Raw genomic sequence first — 22613 nt, forward strand, 5'->3', positions numbered from 1 at the left:
GGGGAACCAGGGTTGTTTGTAAAATGAAAACTAAGATTTTTTTAAATAAAAATATTTAAAAGTTTTGGGCTTAGATAACACATGTATTACATTATAGACTAGTATTAGGACTTGTAAATGTGCCAAAGAGAAGGCACCTTTTAAAGTTGTCCTAAAGACAGATATAATGCGTGGTTCATTTTATGGATACATGGTGACTACATAAAACTTTCTCAGAGAAAAAAAAAGGACACTTATCCCAACATTTCAGAATCACATCACATCAGGATGCTAATTTAAACATGACACTCATTCTGAAGGAAGAAAGACACATGCTTTAAAATCAGATTGCATCTTCCAAAATAAGCTTTATTTTTATTTTATGTTTACGTTTTGTCTGCAAGGATATTTATGTATCACATTCATGCAGTGTCTATGGAAGCCAGAAAGGGGCGATCAGACCTTTGGAACTGGAGTTAAAGTCAGTTGTAATATACAACAAGGTGCTGGGAATGCAACACTGTTCCTCTGCAAGAGCAGCAAGAACTCCTTACCGTGGAGCCATCGCTCCAGCCCTCTCTTAAATTTGAAAATTAAATTTATACATGTGTATTGGTGAAGGCATGCGTGTGTGGGCATGCGTGTGAGCCAGACCACAATTTACCAGAGTCAGTTTTCTCCTTCCACCATTCGGGTCGTGGAATCAAATTCAAGTCACCAGGTTCAGTAGTAAGTGCCTTTTGCCCTCTGGACAATCTCAAGTTTGGATTTTCCTGTTTCATCTTATGTAAATATCCAACTTTGTTGAGTTCCAGTTTATAACCTGCAGGTCGAGAATTTTTACCACACTGTACAGTTAGAAATACTGAGTAGCTTAGAGTGCAACCACCATACACTCTGTAGATACTTTAAATGGCAATTTTTATCGGATTATATTTTAGTGCGGCACAGTCTTACCGTAAAAAGGCCAATTGGACCATGCGGTGGTTGCGCATGAGGCAGAGGCAGGCAGATCTCTGATTTCACAGCCAGGCGAAAAACAAAACAAAGGCCACTTGGAAGCATTTGGAAGTAGTCAGTGGGGAAGTGGTGTCAGAGACCAGGGATTCCTGGAAGCCAGAAACAGGATAATTGAGCAGTCCAGTGCTGTGAATTCTTGGAATTCTAGTGACTATCAGGACACCAACGGCCACCTCCTCCAAAAGCAGAGACGGGTCTTCATAGTTTTGTTACCAGTATTGTTTTCAATTTCTTGTATTAAAAAAAAAGGCATCATTAACGACAGCTTAACGGTAAGAATATTTTCCTTAGTGATAGTCTAAAAGTAAAACTTGATATACATTGATTTCTGCTGTTCATTGCACACACACATACACACACACACACACACACGTGTTCTCCATGGCGTGAGACTCCAATGTGCTAAAAGAGTCCCAAAATAAACGCGAACACGCATATTCCAGGTGCAGACGGACCTGCCTTCTCCAAACACCCCTTGCTAAAACAAGTACAACCTCCTGACACCATGGAGCCCAAGACCGGGGAACGCAGACAGAAGGCAGAGGAAGTGCGAACTTCCCGCGGTTTTCTCCAGTAAATTCTTAACCAAACCCAGGGGAACTGACTCAGGTTCTCTGTGAACGAGCAGAGAAGAGAGCTTTCCCTTTAGGACGCCTGGAGGGAAGAGCCACTGTTGGATTTACCTCCTGGGGCTCGGCGTTGGCGGGCTCTGCTAGCAGGGCTGGTCTGAGCTCAGCTCCCGGGGGCGGGACCGAGTCGCTCCCTCCGCCCCACAAATTGCTGCCACTGCCTCAGCCCGGCTCTCAGACGCCGCCGCATCCCACGGCAGAGGCGGCAGCGAGCTCCAGCCGCGTCGCAGCCCCGTGCTGCAGAGAGGCCAGCAGGCGACACTGCAAGGGACCTGGCCGGGCTCCGCTCACACCTCTCGCGCGCAGCTGGTACGTACCTTGCGGACTGCGAGCGGGTGTCACTGGAGAGAGGAGGAAGGGAAAGGACTCGGGGAGTTGGGGAGACTGAGCGAGCGAACACGTAAGCACAACTTTGCTATTTTCCACCAAGCGGGGAATTCAGAGCACATCCCATCCTTCCACCTGAAGCTGGGGGGACAGTCGGAGTGAAAGCAGGTGCACCTGGCAGGTCTGCTCATCGGCCTTTGCCCACTGGGCACTGAAAGCGGACTCTGGGGACCGCTGGTTGTAAGTTCCTGAGCCCTTCTTCTGCCGCGCCATCAACGACACGTCGTTTTCCTCCTGCCTAGCGGCGGTGAGCTGCCACCAGCGCAGTAGAGGTCTGAGTTCCGACCCGCTCGCTCTCAAGCGATAAACTGTGCCTGTGAGGGAACCGGTGACCTCGGGGAGCCCCACAGCTGTATCAGACTGTCCCCACTGCTAGGATAGCTGGTGAAGGAGGAGGGACTCAAGTGGCAGGTGGTCGCAGAGCCTGAGAGGCAGAGGGCGCCCCAGTGCAGGTTGGTCCTGGCTGTTATTACTGCAGCCTTTTGGGAGTTTCGTGAAGGTGCCTTCTGGAAAGGGTGACCCAGTCTAATGGATCCCACAACTCAATTGCCTTCCTTAGAGAAGCGGAGATGATAATGTCGTTTCATCTTCTCCGAGATGGTACCAGAGTGCATTCCTGATTCAGAAAAGCGCCCTGACCAGCAGTTGCTGGGACGAAAGAGAAGCAGTTAGGCAAACAGTGGGGTTAGCATCTGGACTCTGCCGGGCCAGCAGGTGGATTCCGGGCTCTCATGATGGATTAGACATAGGCGCAGTCGGGAAAGAACCAAAATGAAGCCCTCTTATGAGCGGTTTGGTCCTGAAGCAGTATCGGATCAGACTTACTCTTGACAGTTGTATTTCTGTATGTAAACAGTAACCTTTAAAAATCTCCCTGTCCACTTCACGGGATGTCGTTTTTCTTTCTTGACACGATAAAACAATTCTTCCTTGAATTTAATATTAGGAAGCTCAGAGTCTGGCTTATTAAAATGAAAACTGGTGACCACAATTCTGATGCCAAAGGTCTCATCTTCAAAATCTTTGTGTCCTGGGACTGCCAGACACTAATCAGTGCCCCTCAACTGACACTGTCTTCTGAGAGCTAATTTTCCAAAAAAAAAAAAAAAAAGTGTTTAGCAAGTTCAACTGATTCAATTTTAAACAAAATCTAATTTAAAGAAATAAAAAGGCTCTTGGAAGAGTTTTAGTAATCAACTAATTTTTTGTCTATAATTTTTTTTCAACAAAGTAACACAGACTGGGGAATTACTCAATCTAGAATATTTTAAGAAGTGTCAAATTTCATTCTTGTTAAAGAATTTTTCCCTCTTCTTTTGTCAATTTAAGCATATGTTGAAGTTAATGATGGATCAATTAATTTTTTTACTAATAGTATTGCAATTATTTAAATTCCTATAGAGTTTGCAATACAGATTTAAACAATAAATTTATTGAGATATAGATCACAAATCTGCACATCATAATATTTACCCTCTTCAAAGGCAAATTATTCTTAAAAAGTCACCCCATTAATAATTTTTTAAAACTTTTAAGAAGATGCATAATAATTATTATGATGTAGTTTTAATCTTCAGCACTTTGAAAGATCCATTATGCCTGCTTGTATCCCATCGGAACTCCAGGAGATTTTGCATCTTCTTTTCAGTTCCTATGGGCTTACTTTCCCTAAACATTTCAGACAAATAATACACTATATGTTCTTTGGTTTCTGGCTTCATTTGCAGTTCGATTTGTGGCACCTCTGTAATTTGGTATGCATCAATATTTTACTCCTTTTTAACTGCAGAATAATTTCTCATTGTGTGGGCATGCCCTGTTTTGTGCATTTTTCTGTTAATGTGCATCTGGACATTTTTAACTATATATCTATACATTTGAGAACTTCATAAATGCATACAATGTGGTCTGATTGAGTCCAGCCCCCCTTTCCCTCATCTCCATTTCTTTCCTTCTACATGGGATTCCCTGCCAATTTCGGGTGTCCTCTTTTCAAACCCACTGTGTCTACTTAGTGCTGCCTGCACGTGCATGACTGTGAGACCATGTAGTGGAGCTTGGGTAGCTTTCAGGGTGCTCACATGCTCACATCTCTTAAAGAACTCTCCCCTTGCTGCAGCCAGTGCAGCCTGGATGCCAAGACTGGCGGTGTGTGTGTGTGTGTGTGTGTGTGTGTGTGTGTGTGTGTGTGCCGGGATTGAGACACAGAGGCTTCTTTTCAGGTGGAAAACAGCAGCTTTTTTTTTTTTTTTTTTTTTTGCCCAGCAACCTTTTATACCTCTACTCCTTCTGTGGAGACCCACTGGCCAGAAAGAACACAAACATCCTTGTCAATTACAGACCACAAGGAAGTTCTGCTGTTCAGTCAGGGGGAGTGAGGGCAGCTGGATCACAACATCGCCCCTCCCCACCATCAGTTGTCATTAGCTTCACAGCCCAGGGTTGGACTTTATGACCATCTCCCCATTCATGCTGGGGCTTTGTCTGGTTTGATCTTGTAGAGGTCTTGTGTATGCAGTCAGAGCTACCATGAGTCCATGTGCAGCTATCCTGCTGTGCCCAGAAAACACTGCTTCAATATAGTCATCACAGCCTCTGGCTCTTACAGTTCCTCCAGTCCTTCTTTAGTGATGATCTAAGGCACTGAGAGGAGAGGAGGGGCGGGAACACATGTCCCATTTAGTACTTAGAGCTCAAAGTCTGTTATTCTCTGTGTGGGGATGAGTTGTGGGAGTTAATCACCTTCTACTGCACATAGAGGCTTCTGTGATGAGGCCTGGGAGACGCACTTAACTATGAATATAGGTATTAAGGTGTTGCTTTAATTCTAGGTCCTTTTAGAGAACAATAGTTGTAGGTTCTCTCCTTGGGCCTATGAGCTATTCAGCTTTAGGTTCTTGGCCTCAGTTATGGTGGCAGTCTGGCTTTTAGTTACATATATGGTGTGTGTGTGTGTGTGTGTGTGTGTGTGTGTGTGTGTGTGTCTTAGTTAGGATTTCTATTGCTGCAACCAAACACCATGACAAAAAAAGCAAGTTGGGGAGGAGAGGGTTTATTTGGCTTATACTTCCACATTGTTGTTCATCATTGGAGGAAGTCAAGACAGGAACTCAACCAAGGTAGGATCCTGAGAGCAGGAGCTGATGCAGAGGACATAGATGGGTGCTGTTTACCAGATTACTTCCCCTGGCTTCCTCAGTCTGCTTTCCCAGGACCACCAGCCTAAAGGAGGCACTACCCACCATAGGCTGGACTCCCCACTCCCCATAAATCGCTAAATGAGAAAATACCTCACAGTAGGATCTCATAGAGGCATTTCCTCAGTTGAGACTCCTTCCCCTGGTGACTCAAACTTGTGTCAAGTTGACACACAAACCTAGACAGTATAGTGTGTATGATAGATGCACAACACACACACACACATGTGTGCATGCACACAGATACATAGGTAAATTTTCTTTCAAAGTTAAAGCTCAATTGCAGCAAGCTACTCCTAAAAACTGTTACATTTTCACTAATATTTCTTGCTTAATGGTTTATTTTAGGCAAATGAAAATGAACCAGGCTTAATCAAGACTAAATCTGAATTGAATTTAAAATGAGAAAGAAATCTATTTGAAATTTGTATTTTCAGATGTTACTAACACTCAATTTTGAGTGGCTTGACTGTGAATTAGGTTGTTTTACATCCCATTAGTATAAAAGTTTGACCTAGGGGGAAGAAAAAAAAAAGAGTTCCTTTTTGGATGTCAAATGCAATTGATGAAGTCTATAAAGAAGGCAACTTAATTAAATTTGCCATGCAAATACTAATTAATCATCTCCTAATGCAGGTGGGGAAATCTAAGGTCCTAGATTCAGGAATTACATCTATAAAAGTCACTTATTATGAGTAAAATCAAGACTGAAGTTATCCTTTTAAAACCTTTCCTATTAGTATATACTTTTTAAAAATCTTCTTGTTCAATTATTATCATACACTTTGTATATTGCTCTTCTTGCCATAGTGAGTTAATATTTCACAAGAAGAGTTCTAGGGCACACTCCGGTGCATACCTGTGACACCAAACATGTTTGTTATCTTCTCCTTATTACAAGTAGAACTGATTTTGAAAAATGAAACTGAGTTTCTACTTTTTACTCAAATGAGAAAGCCATTGTTTTTCAGCTCTCTCAATAACAAATGGCCATCCTGTGCACTTACCCAGGGAGGGTGCCTGCTGTGGATTTTACATAGAATGATGATTTGTGTCCCTCAGTCACTTAGAGTCTTGTGCCCAGTGCCCAGGAGGTGTTTGCTTTGTTTTTGGTGGAGAAGAGGGTTCAGAGATGCTGTGAGATAAGAACTCCAAGGTTTCAGGTTTGTGCCTGTTCTGGATAGGATACAGCAATCTCACCTAGAAGCCTGGATTAATTAGAAACAGGATTTCTCAAGCAGGAAGGAAGGCCAGTGGGGACGGAGATACTTTATTACAGCAGCATGGAGCCAGGATATCATTGACACCTGCGTGCTGCAGCAGTAGCTTGAAGTGTCTGAGCACAGGATGGACAGACTGGAAGTCCTCCTAGGATCCTCCACCCTCCACCCCACTTCCTTATAAGTCCCAATATTTGCTCTGTTGATGAAAGGAAAAATATTATTTCTCTCCGTCTCTCTGCCTCTCTTTCTTTGCATGTGTGTATGTGTTTTCAGCATGGGCTACTGAAGGTGTTCATTTGGGGAATGAAAGAAAAGGAGAAACTGAGGTCCAGTATGACAGTCTCAGAAATAAAACTACAGAAGAGTACCACATTCTTTATGTATATTTTTGCCTGTATTCTAACCATCTCAAAATTTCTTATTTCTAGATTATTAAGCACTGAAATAACATATCTCAAGGAGAGAAGAAATTCTCTCTCTTTCTCTCTCTATCTCTCCTTCACTCTCTGTTTTCATGCACACATATGTGTAAATAGGAATGGTTGATAGCTCAAGCAATTATATTACTTTATTATGCTTGTTATTTTTTTAAATGAAAATAAATGGAGCTTCTGGAACAGGTGTAACGTTAAACTCAAAAGAGACAAAATAAGACCCCTTTGCCTGCCTTTCCCAAAGAGCTCTTTCAAATCTAATAAAACAGTCATATTACAGACATGATGAATTTTTGTTGCACTCTGAAGGTTTGTAAAGCGTCTATCAACCCCAAAGGAGAAGTTAAAAAAGGCAGCGCTTCCTCAGAAGCCACTTTGCCTCTCAGTTCCTCTGTCCTTGAAGAAGAATGTCTGTCACCACTTTGTGTGCCGAGGGACAGAAGCAGAACTGTGCACAGGAGCGAAAAGATAGACCGAAAATAAAAACCAACACGCTTATGTCTCTCACACATTCGAGGAAGCAGGAAGTTACAGGTATTTTTCTATCTTTACAATCTTAGGTGGGTAGATAGCTGTTGGGCAGTCCAAGCAAGTATTTCTAACCATTAATTAAGTCATCCAAATGATGAAGAGCAGATAATATTCTGATTCCAGAAATATTAGAAACTGAACAGGATTGGGCCTGGTGATAGCTGGGTTATTATGTAAGCACAGAATGCTGTATGCATCTTGGGCCTTGATGTGAGGTTGTCAAGTGGCACCATTTATGAACACAGCAATTTAGGAAGGGGAGCAGATTTGGAGATTTGGAGAGTATTCCGGATTACACCTCAGGTTTTTTTTTTTCCTTTTTAGAACCACAGACCTTATATGAAAATAAGAGCCTACCTCCTGCGTAAAAGATAAGTCAGAGGCGAGCTCGGGAGATAAGCATTTAGTTGGTGTTGGTCTATAGGATGAAGTGTGGTGAGACTGCCTAGAGTTTAAGAATGCAGCAAAAGAAGAGTATGGGAGGGCCTCAGGGAGTTTAGGAGAAGCTGGAAAGAGATTTGCTATAGCAGCAAGTGCAGGCAGAATTTCAGAATGTATATGTAATCACGGGTCATTGGCGTAAGGATAATAGCAGGAGGGCGGCTGAAAGAGCTTTTGATTTGAAGTGAAAGTAAAGATTAATGGCCCTATGATTGCGAGGAAGAGCATCAGAGGCGGCGAGCATGCGCATTACAGTGGTGAATGCTCATCTGACGCTAATGACTGAAAACCGGTGGAGAAAGCAGATGTCAAGTCCATTTCTATTTAATGTTTAAAGAACTCATATGTGGGAGGGGCGGTGAGTCTAGAAAAGATAAGTCATGGGACTGTTTTCCAAAGGAGGGGGTTCAGATTAAGGGCAAAATGGGGAATCACCAACATATGGTATGCCCTTTGACCTGTAATGGGCGGTTCAGGGAGAGTAGTTTGCATACACTCTCCATGGAAAAGCTTTGTTAAGGAAAGGAAAACTCTCCTCTGCTGAGTAACATGCCAGGTCTCAGACTAGATATGTTTAGGCATCTCATTTATTTTTATGCAACTTATGCACCTGATATTATGGCTCTATTTTCTAGATGAGTAAATAAAGGGAGTATTTGTTCAGTCATTGTTTTTATTTTTTTTTCACACATGTGTCGTAAGTGTGTGTCCATGTATGTGTGGGAATGTACCCTCACTCATTCACGTGCAGGTAGTGAACAGAGGTTGACGTCACTGACTAATCTTACTGCTTTCCACTTTGTCTTTGGGGGCAGGGTCTCTCCCCGTCTTCTGAGGTTGCCATTTCAGCTAGACTGGCTGGCCTGGGAGCCACCGGGACAGGTCTGTGACTGCCCTACCTCGTGCTGGAGTTACAGGCTAGCACAACTCCAAGATTTTATGTGAGCACTAAGGATCTCAACTTAGGCCCTTGTGCTTGCTTTCTCAGCAAACATTTTACCCTCAGAAACATCTCCCTGGCCTCTCTGTCCGGTCATTTAACAAAACGTATCAGAACCTGTTTTGATGGGTTGTAAATCCAAATCCTTGGTCCACCGGGAATTGAGCTGAATTGAAAAGGACAGCACATACTGGACCACAAGTCTAGGTGTGGCTCACATTCAGCTCTCATTCTTAGTGCCAATTATAAAAAATGGATGCAGAAAGGTAGTATGATAATACAGGCACTCCATCCACTGTAGCTGACCTGGTCACTTGTCTGTCCTACAGCATCGTAAGCCAATCATCTTAGAGTCCACTGTGAAGTCAGCAACAGGGAAATTAGAGATGCTTTTGTTAGTTGAAGGGTGAGCCTTGACTTTTATTCATTAGCACTGGGAAGGATGAGAGAAGGCTTGGGAGCAAGTGAGGAAGAGTTTCCCCTCAGAGTAGATCTGGGTAGCTATCTGAGACAGGGGAAGACGATGGCTAAAGAACGCTGAGTGTGTCATAGAGCACAGCATAGCTTGTTTCCCTTTTATAAGTCCTTGCTTTTGAAAGTAGAAATTTATTTTTCAACCCACTTGTTTTCTTTTTCCCTCTAAAGCTCTGCGTTGTCAGTTTGTCATAAATACATGGCATGTCTGTTTCACCTCTTTTCAGATAACCCTTCACATCTGTCAGGAATGGAGATGCTTAGATAATTAAGTATAGTTAAAGGATTAGAACACTTTTCCCTAGCAGGAAATCCTTGTCAAGTTAACATAAAGGGACAAGAGGTGTTTATGAGATTTATGAAACTTAAATACTCAGCTTTTAGTCACAGCTTGATGCAGAAGGTGAATTATTTTGAAAGGAACCAGCTTCTTTCTAAATCCTGGTTTTACTTCATTATCAGGGTTTTGGCAGGAAAAAAAAAGCTACCAGTAGTTCCACAGCTAATTTTTAAAGCATAAATTCAGAGGAACAAATGTTTCTGTACCTAGGGCTTTAGTACCAGGGTCATGCTTGATCAGCTTCTACCGTAAACCCGTATTTGAAGCAATCACTGTGGTTGGGAAAACGTAACAGGCTTTATGGGCAGGTGTGAGTCATGCATATCTGAACAAACTGCTGTGACTAGGGCCTTGTGACTCTTGGATATGTTAGACCTGGGTCTCAAATAATTCCTGGAAACAAGTGAAACTGACAGAGTGTGAGCAGAGAAGGAGAGGGAGACTCCTTAACAGAGATGTTGAGCAGGGCAAATACTGCCCTCTTCCAACCTGAAGACAAATGGCCTAAAACAAACCCTGAGGTACAAAGCAGGGTCTGGTCCCAGAGACAGTTTTATGTGTGAGAACCATGAATGCTATTTGTATGTAGGTTTTAGTGACCTTTATTTGGACTGAATAGCAGTACATTTTTTAACATCTTGACTTTTTGCTGTATTCTGTGTGGTTTAGATTGCAAAATAAGTAAGCTTTGTAGAAATAAATATTGTTCACTATAATCCTCTTTAATCACCACTAATGGATTTTTACTATATATTCTGTATCCAAATAATAATTTGAAAAGAAAAATGAGACTATTTCTTCCTTCTGTAGCTACATATCTGTGGCTAACACAAAAAAACATGGACAAAGATTTTGGAGTTAAGAACTCAAAAAGCATTAAGCTAGAAATGAAAAACCTTGATATGTAGCTGACTACACTTTAAATTAGTCATGTGATCACAGACAAATCTTTTTTTTGAGATTTCAGTTTTTTCTCAACACAATTATATCAATATAAAGAAATTGAGTTCAATTGTTCATTTTATGTACCCATAAAATGAGTACATAAAACTGCTTATATTATTGTAAAAACATTCCATGTTTTAATATTGCATGTACACATTGATTTTATTCTTATGTCTGAGAGTGATCATAATTGTATAGTTAAAGCTGGAAAGATGGCTTAGTGGTTAAGAGTGCTTGCTGCTTTTACGGGAGACCTGAGATGGAATCCCAGTGCCCAAATGGCAGCTTACAACTATAATGCAAATTCCAGGGGATCCAATGTTATCTTCTGACTCCCATGGACACTAGGCATGCAAAGAGTGGACAGACATATATGCAGGCAAAACATCCATTTAAAAATGTTTATTTGAAATTTTGATGAACTTTAAACTTAGTACATCTGTTTTTGAGGTAAAAGGTAAACTAAACTTAAACAAACAAATGCCCATGTAAAAGCATCCTCTAGAATTCAAGCATTTCTGTATATTTATTGATGATAGGTATATATCATTAATATATATAGGAAGTGAGACTCCACCTTCTCTGTAGGATGCTTAGGATTCTGTCTGTTCATGACAGATGATAGAGGATGGTAACCCCACCTGTTTATCTAGGTAGACTGCAATTGCTTCTGAGAAAGAAACAGGGTGTTTCAGAGACTTCAAAGAAGAGAAAAAATAATTTTCAAGTCTAGACAGAAGGACTGAGCAGAAGATGTTATAACTCAAGTGGTCCTTTAAGCACAGAAGGAAGTTCTAGGACTGGAGAAAACACATCCCTGTACTTGAAGGTAGTAAGAACAAGAGCAAAAGTGCAGAAAAGAGTAAGGGAGAGCTGTGAAGAATATTCAGGACCCACTGAAGGTAAGAGTGAACACAGAGATGGAGGATGTTGTAGAGGGCTTTAAATAATAGAAGACTCTGTGTTTCAGTTCATGGCCAATGCTAATGAAAACTGCAGTTTGAGAACCTGAATCCATTTGCACTGGTTGTTTATATGAGAACAAATCCAAGAGTAAAATATCTTATGTGTGTGTATGTGTACACACACATATATATGGTAGAAGGACCATTTTATAAATAATATTTATAATCATATATAACATAAGGTAAATGGTCATTGGTAGAATCTGTAAAATAATAGAGGCTTTCGATTTATTGCTGATCAAGTAAAGATTAGTAACATCAAGTGGCTATTCAACAAAGGTCATGCATAGAGAGTAAGCTTTAGTTAGATCCGGATCAAAGCTTAGCTCTGATATTTACTTGTGCTATTATTTTCCAGAACTTTCTAGCTTTTGCTCTTCTAGTGTATTTGCATCACAGAAATAACCTTGGTTGTTTGCCTTCACTCTTCCTACCATCTGATGCACCTGCTCTCTTTGTGACTGTCGTTTTTATTGTGAAGGTCTGTTTTATGCGCATAAGGGTTTAGACTGTGCCTATGAGGTACATGCAGATTTAGGTTTAATAGTGGAGAAAGAAAAATATCTACCTCAAAATTTTAGAAAATATATTGTCAAGGTTAATCTGCATTTCCAAATGTAAGGTAATATAAAAGATATAACAGTTTCTGTATTTAAGCATGGTGACTGCAGATTTGTATCAAGGAGAAGGCAGAAGAATGTGTGTGTGTGTGTGTGTGTGTGTGTGTGTGTGTGAAATAGAGAGAGAATGAATAAATTCCTACCTTAACATAATTGAGTTCCAAAGACAAAACCTTCTTATTTTTCCCCACTAAAAACCCAGAAATCTAGAGGCATAGCTAAGTCTAGAGGCAAGGTGTTTTTTCCTTTGAAATTTCATATACATCTTAAAATTTAGGTATGCTCTGTATTCTAATTCATGACATATATATATATATATTTCATTTTAATGTGTAACTATTTTAAGCTATACACTATCGTGCAATATTGTATAGATACTCAGCATTATTTATGTACTTGTAATTCCACATGATAGTGTTTGGGCAAGTGTTCCTAACAGCATTGGTTTCCCAGATGAAGATATACAGCCTTAGGGCATGCACCTGGTCAACTCAATAGATTAAAAATTCTCTCCAAGTGTATCAACACAAGCAGTCCAATATTTCCGATTTCTATTTCTCAGAATTTGTGTTCAAGTTAGATAATCACACTGCTCCTGGTATAAGAGGCCTTGACAGTTGCACAGGAGCAGGTAAGATACTCACTAACAAATCAACCCTTGGGAATGAGGTTTATACATATCTCTGGATCAAGAGGTGGTGGAGAAGAAGAATGATCTTGTGATTGGTGGCTGAATTCTTGGACTTTTGTGCATTGTTTCCTCATGTTCCTATTTAATCTTTCAACTAGTAACTTGAAAGAGGTGGCTACTGAATAAATGCTGACTTGGGAATTTTTAAGGAGGTTTTACAGTTGGAGCAATTTGGGTTCAATCCAGAACACCATCACATAAACCAGACATGATGATGAAAGTAAGTCGTATAAAATTCAAAGTCACCCTTGGCTATGTAACAAGTCTGAAGCCGACCTGGGATATATGAAATCCCATCTAAGCATAACCCAAATAAGCATAACCCAGTTGCTGATTTGAATGAAATATTACCTTTCTGAGATGGGAACCAGATCACGATCAGCAATTGACTCCTGAATATGTTGCTGCCTTGAGTGTTGTTTTATGACTATGGTAAGAATGAGACAGGCTAGTGTTATAGCTCAGTGGTAGAATGCTTGTTTAGTTTGCCAGTGAACTGTGTTAATGCTGCAGGAAAGAAGTGAAAAGAAGAACAGAGGTAGCCAGATTATAAAAATCTTGTCTCTCAGGGGATTTCTGATGATTTAGTGTAAAAGCGTTCCTTATACCTTAAGAAGAGGAACATGGAGATGGAGTTTTGACAACTTACATTGTTTCCCATCCCTTATGTATGTTGTTGGGTGATATAAAGACATCAAAAGGTGTCCAATCTTTGTGTATTTTACAATTTTGCCTAAAATTACAATTCTCTAATAAACAATGCATCATACCACCGTCACTTCCTTAATTCTAAGGACTAGGCCAGATCCAAAGGCGGTTACGTGGTGCATGGTCTGAGCTCTTAAAGAGCACAGATCAATGGGAAGGTAAGCAACTTCAACACAATGTGGCTAAAGTTGCCATAGCAACTTGAATCAAGTATGGGCACGGTCAGCTGTCTTTATCGGTAATCTGGAAATCAGGGCCAGTTACTCTGAGGAGGGTTGACAGTATTGCCAGATCTTAAAAGATAACCAGTCATTTCTCAAGTAAAGAAGAATGTGTTCTGGGAAGATTAAAGCAATATGAAGGGCAAGGTATGCTGGAGGAACCGTGAATCACTCAGTGTACTGAATGGGCCAGCAGCAGACATGATTGAAGTTGGGCAGGAAGTAGATTCAGATGTATCTTGTGTATTATGCTATACATGCTAGGTCTTGTGCTATGGTAAAATGGCTAAGGGTCCATGCCCCTCTGCATGTTCTCTTCCTATACAAATGAGTTTGGGGGACATTAAAAGGAGTGAAGACAGGGCAAACTCATAACAGGATGGAGAAAGTTCTCAGATATATACACTAGTTGTTGCCTTCAAGATGAGTGATATCTGGAAAAATATGACTAAGTTTTTTTTTTTTTTAGTTTTAGGGTGGGGAACTATAGAGAATTTGGGACAGACCATCTAAATGTTGGTTTCACTATATGTAAAATTTGCCCAAAATTTGCTATGCTGTACTGGAGTTGTGCACTTAAATATTTTCTAAAATATCTCTCCCCTTTTTCTCTTTATCCTCCCTCCCCTCACTTTCTTTTTCTTTTCTGACACAAGGTTTTACTATGTGGCCACAGCTAGTCTCATACCATATCTCCGTTTCAGCCACTCAAGTATTGGAATTACAGCAGGGTGTCCTCATATCCAGCTTCAAATAAGTTAGGCATAGTTTTCCATGAACATTGCGATTTAATTCTTGTATTCCCCCACTTTTCTATGGACAGAAAGTAGGCATGTGGCTAAGCTCTTTGAAACAGAGCTTAGGTAGTTGTACTTTAAATGTGACTTAATAAAGGTTGGTGCATTTATAATTTATTTGAGTTTTTAGCCTTTTGTTACAGAGTTTGCTTCAGTTGTTTTAGTTTTTCTGATGGAATCTGTAACTCTCCAAGGACAGGAATTAAATTAAGGATACATTCAAAGTACCCTTCAGGCTGGAAACTAACTCTGCCCTGATTTTTCTTTAGCGACAGCAGAGAAACTTCTTTGAAATATGTGTATATGTTATGTAACTAGTCACAGAACCAGGTGCCCCCTAGTCTCTTGTGAACCTGGACCTCTTGACAGCCGCTGAGCTGGGAGTGAGCTCTCTTGGAAACAGCTGGGGCAAACACAGCAAGTGCTGTTGCCTAGCAGTCCCTTTGGAGCAGTCATAAGGGATTGTTGCCTAGCAACCAGGGGGCTCTTGGTTCCACATCATCCTCCATGGAGTTTTAAGGTGATGGTGGGTTCACTCCCTTTAAGAGGAGCAGTCCATCCTGGCAGGGTCTGAACCTCCCTCAAAGCATGGGGCTGTTATCAGTAAGTGTCTGGCTTTATCATCAGAGATGGTAACTTAATACTATAAACATTTATAGAAATATTGTAAATAGAATTAAATACAAACTTGGGGCAGGGTACATAGCAGTGACAGAATTCTCACACAAATACTTTGCATATTTTTCTGTCCTCCAGGCTTGATGCTAAATCTTCTGGGACAATGAGATGTCTTTTTTCATTATATTACTGGAAATATGTAATGTTCCCTGTTAATATTATTTAACCAAACAAATATTTGCATTTGAGAAAAACTATTGAGGTACTTCTAATCTGGTCAAGAGGCCCTGGAGAGTCAAGTATTTGATTTAATAGCAACATAATTTGTTCCTACTATTTGAGATACTCCATTGAATTTTCTTTCTCTATTTTTAGTATTTATATTATATACATAAATTATTCTTCAAGGGTTGGTAAAAGTTGAAGTTAATAGCATCTCTGAAGAGGACTGCATCCTAACTTTAGAAGTCAGTGTTTCTCTGTTGAGTAAACGCTTCACCTGACGATTTAGGCGAATGTCCCACAGGCAGAGATGCAGTGCTCTGGATAGGGCGGCACAATTGTAGACTCTGTCAGAGTAGTCCGCACTCTTTGTCTGCACTCTTATTATTTTGTAAATACATAAAAATTTAAAAAGTATTCCTAAGCCTTGAATACAGAGATCTGTTTAGCACACATTTATTCACAGTAATGTATGTAAGACCAAATAGAGGTTAACTGAGGTGCTTTATGGAAGTACTTACAGGAAAGCAAACGTCTTCTTTGTAAGGTGCTTGACACGGTTTCTATCCTATGTACAGTTAAAATGGTCAGGAACCGTGATTTGTCTTGCATGAATTTGATAATCTGAAACATATGGAATATATTATTACTAGAAACTGTTCTATGTGAGTTAAACTGAAAGAATAAACTTTTAAATGGTATTTGTTTATTTTTAATTACCTTTTAAACATAGTATACAAACTAAAGGATTTTTACAGCATTTTCATACATATGTGTACATGTTATAAGCATACATGTAATATGTATAATTATATATATATGCATGTATAAATATCACAGTTTGGTCTAATTCATTTCCTTCCTCTACTGCTCCCAACCTTCTAGTTCCTCTTTTTTCATATTTTTATTAAAAAATTTACTTTTCATTTTTGCATAATAACCCCAGTTTCCCTTCTCTCCTCTTCTCTCGTTCCCCCATCCCCGCTTACCACCCCCTACCAACTCCTCAGAGGGGATAAGGCCTTCCTTGCCGAGTCAACAAAGTCTGGTATGCCACCATAGGAAATGGGTTGCAGAAAGCCAGTTCTTGCACCTGGCATAGGTCCTTGTGCCACTGCCAGTCCCCCGCACCCCCAGCAAATCAAGCCACCTCACTATCACCCACACTCAGAGAGTTCGGTCCAATGCAGGCTCCCCAGCTGTCCATAGTCCGTGAGCTCCCACTAGCTCGTGTCAGCTGTTTCTGGTTTTCTCCATCATGGTCTTTACGCCCCCTGTTTATATGATTCCTCCAGACACACTCGGAGGACCTCCTGGGTAAACTTGGAGACGGTGTGTGTGTGTGTAGAGGGGGGCAGGTTGAAGTGCGGGGATGGAGGATGGGACCATGAGAGATTAAGAAGGCCAGGCCGAGTTAGGCTGGCAGTGGTGGCACGAGCCATTAATCCCTTTAATCCCAGCACTCGACAGGCAGAGGCAGGCAGATCTCTGTGAGTTCCAGACCAGGCTGGTCTACAAAAGCTAGTTCCAGGACAGGCTTCAGGCTCCAAAACCACAGAGAAACTCTGTCTTGAAAAACCAAAATAAAATAAAATAACAATAAAAAAAGAAGGAGGAGGAGGAAAAGGAGGAGGAGGAGGCCTAGTTAGAGGGAGAGGATTGGAGGGGGAGAGCAATTAAAGTTATGTTGATAGGGAGCCATTATGGGGTTAGGAAGAAACCTGGTTAGAGAAATTCTCAAGAGTCCACAAGGATGATCCCAGCTAAGATTCCTAGCAATAGTGGAGAGGGTGTCTGAAAGGGCCTTCCCCTTTAATCAGATTAGTGACTACCTTAATTGTCATCATAGAACCTACATCCAGTAACTGATGACAACAGATGCAGTAACCCACAGTCAAGCACTGGGCTGAGCTCCTGGAGTTCAGTTGAGGGGAAGCGGGGATTCATACTCTCTCTTATAAGTCCAACTCCTCTTCCGAATACCCCTCCTCTGCTTCCATGCCACATGAATTCTGTTATCCTCCCTTTCATCACTTCCTAAATCCCTTAAGATCTTAAGATATCTTTCTTCTGTCTCACACTCTCCTTTTTACTTTAATAACACACACACACACACTCGAGAAAACATATTTGGATTTCTGAGTATAATTTATTTTTAATTCCACCCATTTTCTTTCAAATGTCAGGCTATCAGTTTTCTTTATGGCTAAACAATCTATTGTGTATAAATATCACACTTTATACTTTTATCTGTTGATAGACGACTAAGCTGATTCTAACACCTATATACAAAATAAATGCTTGACTCTTAAGGCTATTTTATACAATTTGACTTAGGCTGACCCAGAAACCTTAGTAACTGGGCCAAAGATAGTATGGATTTAAGATTTAAAAAAAAATCAGTCTTTAAAGCCCACTCCCTTAGTCATTATAGTATGCCATAGGTACGATATTATTTTATGAGGGCAGCCAAGTAAGTCTTTACAATGAATTTGTATTTTAAAATGTGCAATAAAGCAAAGGCCACAAGATTGCTTGAGTAACTAAATTGCTTGGTTTATGATTTGACTCTGTTCTTCTTACTAAGAATTCCTTTCGACTAAGTTTCCTTGTATCCATCAAAGATCTCTGTATTGGAGAATAAGTTCGGCAGGCATCTAGCACTCTTGTTTCTGTTTGTTTTTGTCTTTAAGTAGGGGAGTGTATTTTCTTTGGAGAAAGATGTGAATGAAGGCTAAGAGGTTAGAAAATAATTAGGGGAGATAAGTTTGACTTTACATAATTTTGGAGTCAACCCTCCCAAACCATTTTAGACCTTGAAAAGTATAAAGGTAGTAATTATTTATTCTCAAAAGAAAAATCATGAAGGTACAAAAGATGTATAACAACTAGAATATTATAAGGTCTTATGATTTCCATATTAAATTTGGATAGGGCTAAACTTTAATCCTGGCTCTGGAATTTATTAGCTGTGTGACCTTGGGGATGAATGAATGTCATTCACTGTAGTACATTATGAAGACAGAATAAGGTGTGAAGTGTTCAGCATGGTCCATGATACAAACTGCAGAAGCAACTCATGTCCACTAATGTACAGACAAAACATAGTGTGTAGACTGCAGTATCAACCATCCTTTAAAAAGGAAGGAATTTTAGCATGTGCTGTTTGTTACATGGATAAACCTGGAGGATTCTGTACTAGGAAAACTAGCCAGACACAAAATAACAGGTTTGTAAGAAATAGATAGTCTAAAGCAGAAACTTAGTGATTGCAAGGGATGCCAGCAGGAAGGAGTGGAGATGTTTGTTGAATGGGCATAAAGTTTTTGTTTTGAAGAACAGCTTTTGCACAGCTATATGAAGAGACACAACAAGGAACTATTTGATTAAGATGACTGAGATGGTAATTTTTGTGCATTATTCTACAATAAAGAACAGCTCTAGTATTAAAGTCATTTTTATCCATTAGTCTGTCAAAAATAAGTTATCACACGGATATATTTATATCTTTCCTCATTTCGGTTGTGATTCTCAGTGCCTTGTTTGAGGGGTAGTTATATAAAGCTGTAGAGATGTAAAGGCAAGAAGACAGTTAAGAGCATTTATTTTGTCCGGTGTCGTCTAGACCCAGCAAGATGGACTGCTCATGCAAGGTCATGTATTAGACAGCAGGGAAAAGTGGATTTCTTGTGAGCTTTTAGTTCAAACCAAAAATTCCTTTGAGCTGAAGCCATTAGACTGAACACAGAAGTGAACTGATACCCTTTATTTAGAAGCTTAGCAAATGTCCTGCTGTACACACATCTTCAGTTAACCTATGATGCAATAATTGAGATTAGGACTGTATTTTTTAGAGAATAATATTATACAAGCATGTGTGTGCATATGCAGGTGCCTACAGAGGTCAGAAAATGGCACTAGGTTCCCTGGAACTGAAGTTGCAGGCAGTTGTGATGGGTGCTGGGATAAATGGGAACTGAATTCCAGTCCTTTGTGAGAACAGCAAGTTCTCTTAATGGCTGAGCAATCTTTCTAGCTATTTCTTTATTAAAAGTGTTTATTAATTTCTTGTATTATTAACAGTATATTAAAGAAATGGTTGATACTTATCACCTAAATGATACTTTTGCTTTAATTAAAATTTTAGCAAATCAGGACTTATTACTCTTTGAGTCCTGTTTCTTTTTATTTTATTTTTGACTGGTCATCAAATACATGCATTCATAGCATGCGACATGATGCTTTGATATATGTAATGATATAAGCTCAGGTAATTAGCATGTACATTATCTTAAACATTTATCATTACTCTGTGGTAAGAACATTAATAATTTTATCTTTCTAAAAAGATGGGATACATCTTGTTAACTATGGTCGCTCTACTGTGCAGTAGAAGATCGGGATCTGTTCTGTGACTATTTTCCTGCTCTGTAAGATCTAAGCAGATCTCCCCTCCCCTTGCTCATGCCCCATCCTCTTATGAACCCTATTCTCCTATCTCTATTTGACCCACATTTTTAAGTTTAGACACTAATGAGAGCTTGCAGTATTTGTCCTCTCCCTTTGAATTTCAGGGTCTTTTTGAAATACAAACATGGAGGAATATGCTAGTCTTCTTTGGAAGCAGAAACAAGCTGTTTAGAATATCCCATCCATAAAAGGAAGCAGCAGGATGTAGGAGTGTGAACAGATTCTTTCCTAGGGATCGGGACAAGATCTAATACTAGAAGCACCGTTTGGCTTTTCCTGTGTCTTCTTGTTTTGGGAGATTAGCAGCTGCACATTTGCTACTTCACTGCATGGGGCCGTCCTAGAATCCCAGAGTAATCTAGAGAGGAAAGTGGGATTTTGTCAAGGTTCTGTCATTTACCTGAAGCAAAGGAGATGAGGCCTCAAGTCAATACCTGATAAATGGATGATTCAGAGAGAGAACATAGCCCAGTCCTGCCTCTGCATGTCAATGCGCTTGTGGTGCTCTTAAATGCCCAGTTGTAAGCTCTAGAAAATGGGGAAGCAATGGAGAAAGAATCATTAAATTGCTTAAAACAAACGTGAAAGGGTGACCAATACACTGTTTACATTGTGAGAAGACACCTTGTCTGAGAATCATAGTAAAATATGACCACATGTAATTCCCACGTAACAGATGAAAAGTCTAATTGCTTTATTAATGTGAAGGGTTTGTGGAGGATGGATGTGGGGAGGAATATCTTAGAGCAGAGAGATTGGTGAGGGCTGCCATAACCTCTGCAGGGAATGATGAGGTGGGAAGGTGGTCATGTGTGAGTTGTTGTGGAAGAGACCAGACTGTCTGATGAATAGAAAATGAATGGAACTGGAGGTGCAACCTGCAGATCATGAGACTGGAACAACTGGATTTGAGAAGGGAGTAGACAGCTTTTCTATCTCAACCATAGCGCAGACCTGGACTCTCCCCTGCTATGACAGTTTTGTTATTAACACAGACAAGTAGAAGAGCATTGGTCAGCCCCAGGTTTAGGATAACAATGATCAGAGGATCTCTATAAAATGTCAACAAAACAAAGCATTGTGCTTTCATTTCAAACAGTGGGGCAAAATGTTTATCCTATGTCTGTTCACAAGTGTAGTCTGTGCAAATGAAGGGAGCCTGATTTACTCAGAGATCTGTTGTAGCTACGTCTATCAAATACGTATTGAAATGAAAATAACTGGGTTGTTTTGTGTATTGTTAACTTTAAAATTGGGGCATTGTATGTACAAAACTTAAAAGAATCTGAGTAAAATTGTGCAAGTGCACAGAAAATCTTCAGGTTAACTATCCACACTGGGGCTTTATGTGTACACTGGATTTTATTGGATTTTTTTCTCTCCAAGACTTCCAATATTGTGCGATGTGACTGAGGAAAACAATGGTCTTGCTTCTTGCCACTGCGATTCAAAGACAACTGCTGCAGGGAATATATCGCCTTTTCAGTCACACAGTTGAGAAGGGCTGCCACTCACCTAGAGAATCGATTTGGAATGGAAATTTGAAAATGTGAAAAAAAACGTGTGCTTTTCATTTTAACTATTTAGTAAACTCTTCCTACACAATTTGAGAGCAAAACACAAGAAAGGCTGCTCAAAAGATAGTTGGCATATATACTATATTATATTGATTATTAGATACTTGGTTTATATAATATATTCATATCGCTTATTATTATTCACACACACACACGAAAGCAGGCAGCTGCTTGCAAAAATTTGTGATCCTAGTCACAGAGAAACAGAAAAATTATGAGATATTTGGTCATTTTAAATATGTTTTTGCTCTAGAAACCACTTGCTCATTTCTATAATGGATAAGAAATTAGAGAAATTTATCTTTATAACTTTCTCTCCTTTTTTGGTTCTCAATTCAGGGGTCATGATATACTGAAAACCACACAAGATAAATCTGGGAGGCAGGAAACCACAAAGACCACGATCAGACCGTAAGGATAAAGGTAGGTAAGCTGTCCTGTTGATCCTTGTGTTGAGGGTGTCACAGAATGTATCTTTATTCTTCTAAAGGGCGGTGAAGAAAGGGGCAGGTGAGATGGCTCCAGTTCAGAAAGTTACTCAGTATTGTCCAGTCAGTTTTCTAGTGACATTGTAGCAAACACTACACACTGAATACCCACTAGATAAAGTATATTTCCATCTGCTGTCTTGGGGGGGGGGGGAAGCTGAGAAAGGCAATAGAAAGGACATGTTGGTATTTCTGTTCTGTTTAGCCGTTCCTCTTTAAATTGCTCTCAGTGAAGGCCAATGGCCCATTAAAATCTTTTAAAATTCCAGTCTTTAACTTTGGAGAGAAATCCATTATATTAATTATTACTCTTTTTGGAAATATTTACATAAGATAGCATAGTAAGCAATGCATGCGAACGTTTTGTTTTGTTAAGACAGGGTGTTGCTATGTAACCTGGATTGTCTTGAACATTTAGCTCAGGCCTCAGCCTTGCAAATGTTAGGAATGCATAAGTGTTTTCAAGGAAATACTTTTGATGGTGAGGACTGGTGGACATACAACTCAGATTAATGCATTTTTAATGATAGGAAAGCAATATTTTTAAACTAATTATGTATATGTATCTCTATATAAATAGATATACACACAAGTAAGATGTGTACTTGACATATGTGTTGAAAAATAAAGCCACCTTCAAGTTGCAATCTTAATGGTATTTTACAGTGCGGGAATTAGCCTGAAGGCCTCGTTCTC

The 22613-nt window shown here is 40.0% G+C and overlaps 1 protein-coding gene across 6 annotated transcripts in view; it reads left to right on the forward strand.

The window, feature by feature from the left end:
• The first annotated feature begins 1642 nt into the window (after nt 1–1642).
• The window catches only part of Pkib (cAMP-dependent protein kinase inhibitor beta), an 89887-nt gene continuing 68916 nt past the window's right edge, over nt 1643–22613 (forward strand). Inside the window, exons 1-2 of one of the 6 annotated variants that reach the window (XM_050138249.1) lie at nt 1643–2028; nt 21769–21856. The gene's annotated coding sequence lies outside the window, so the exon portion shown is untranslated. The remainder of the gene's footprint in view (nt 2029–21768; nt 21857–22613) is intronic. The other 5 variants (XM_050138250.1, XM_050138247.1, XM_050138248.1 and 2 more) reach the window with 5 other exon arrangements.

This window comes from Alexandromys fortis, unplaced genomic scaffold, assembly GCF_014885135.2.
Source record: "Alexandromys fortis isolate MF-2015 unplaced genomic scaffold, M_Fortis_MF-2015_v1.1 scaffold_14, whole genome shotgun sequence".
NCBI classification, from domain to species: Eukaryota; Metazoa; Chordata; class Mammalia; order Rodentia; family Cricetidae; genus Alexandromys; species Alexandromys fortis.